Source organism: Galeopterus variegatus, unplaced genomic scaffold (genome assembly GCF_000696425.1).
Source record: "Galeopterus variegatus unplaced genomic scaffold, G_variegatus-3.0.2 Scaffold4482, whole genome shotgun sequence".
Taxonomy (NCBI): domain Eukaryota; kingdom Metazoa; phylum Chordata; class Mammalia; order Dermoptera; family Cynocephalidae; genus Galeopterus; species Galeopterus variegatus.
Genome location: NW_007730593.1, coordinates 94,432 through 96,102, shown reverse-complemented (window position 1 = coordinate 96,102; position 1,671 = coordinate 94,432). Strand labels below are relative to the sequence as shown.

At 43.7% G+C, this 1,671-nt stretch overlaps 1 protein-coding gene across 1 annotated transcript in view; it reads right to left on the bottom strand.

Annotated features, from left to right (window-relative positions):
* Positions 1-1,671, bottom strand: part of LOC103603171 (clavesin-1) — a gene marked incomplete at its 3' end in the record, with an annotated part of 90,950 nt that overhangs the window by 75,350 nt on the left and 13,929 nt on the right. The gene's annotated exons all lie outside the window — the stretch shown is intronic.

Sequence of the window (1,671 nt, the reverse complement as noted above, 5' to 3'; positions counted from 1 at the left end):
ACTCCACACATCACTAGCTGAGTGACACTGAGTGAGTGCCTCAACTTCTCAAAGCCTTGTGCTATCAAATGTAAAATAGAAATAATAGTAAGAATACCTATCACGCAAAGTTCTGAGGTAGATTAAATGAGATAATATATAAGGGGTCTTCAAAAAGTTCATGGACAGATTTGTATCATCTTTTAACTTCATTTTCCATGAACTTTTTGAAGTACGCTTGTACATAAATGCTTAGCAGAGTATGTAGCAAATATTCAAAAATATTAGCTATGATAACAGTGGTTATTATACTCCTACTGGAAATGTGTTAATAGAGATATGAACAGAGGAAGGACACCTAACTAAAACAGGGTGAGAAGAGGTGGGAAGATGAACACTATCAAGATGGGTGTGAATCAGCAGCCGGAGTGTGTTCAGGATGGTTGGAGTGGGATAAGGGATGGTTGGTCTCTCCTTTAGGTGTTTGATGGCACAAGTCCGAAGGGTTGTAGGCATTTAAACACCTCAGCTATTCAAGGCAAGTCTTATACCTCCAACCCACTGGACCACAGAGCAAGAAGAAGGGCAGAGGAAGAAGCACAGCAGGACATGTAGAAGGTGGATAGTAAAGGGCCTTATTTTACTTTGAAGACCTTATGTTGGAGTGAGCAGGATTGAAGCCATCTTGGGACCTAAAACTACATGGGCTGTAAGCAAATTTTAAGACAAGTTTTTTCTTGGCATGCGTTTTTCTGAGTTCCCTGTTTTCCCATGGTTGTTTGATATTTTGAACCTGGGTTATAGGACAAGATGACATTATTTACATGAATGTAAAGTTGTTTTCCAGCCAGCCTGAAGCTGCAGATTCGCACATAGTACCCAGACCCTGAGATAAGGACGGGAGCAGAAATCAGACGGACTCTTGGCGAGACCTTGCACCTGAGACCTTGCATGAAGCCCTGGCTGCTCACGTGCTCCTCCCTTCTGCTTTATATTTTCCCATGTTCTCTTCCTTCAACCCCTTCTTTGAAACCCTCTCAATAGTCTTTGAGATGGCTTTAGGCTGGCCATTCTCCCTCAGGTTTACCGGGGAGGTGGGATAGCCTACCATCTCCTTCAGCTGAATACGTCTGCTTTTCTAACACTGACCATTTGACTTCTGAGTCTTTTTTTTTTTTTCCCCTTCTCAAGGGAAAGGGCAGCAATCACTCCCCTGATGAAAGTTCTTCAATGACCTGTGAGTTCGGTAACACTTGTAGGTCATTGAAGAACTTTCATCAGGGGAGTACCATAACAGAAATTTGGAAGGGTTGCTCTGGCCACAGTATAAACTGGAATGGCTCAGAGAGGACTAGACTAGAGGCAGGGATGCCAATCAGGAGGCCGTTGCAGTAACGTAAGTGAGATATGATGAGAACCTAAACTAAGGCAATAGCAATGGGAGCAAAGAGAAGTGAAGAGATTTGAGAGGCTGTTAAGAAGAAAGGGGAAGACTTGGCAATTAACTGGATGTGAAGACCAAGGAGCAGTCAAGGATGACTCCCAGGTTTCTGGCCTAAGAGACTGGATGATGGAAGAGCAGATAGAGTCTCAATTTGGGACATGTTGAGTTTGGGGTTCTTTTATAGGACTTTCAAAAGCAATGTCTAGGCCGGCCCGGTGGCGCACTGGATAAGTGCGCCGCTTGGGAAG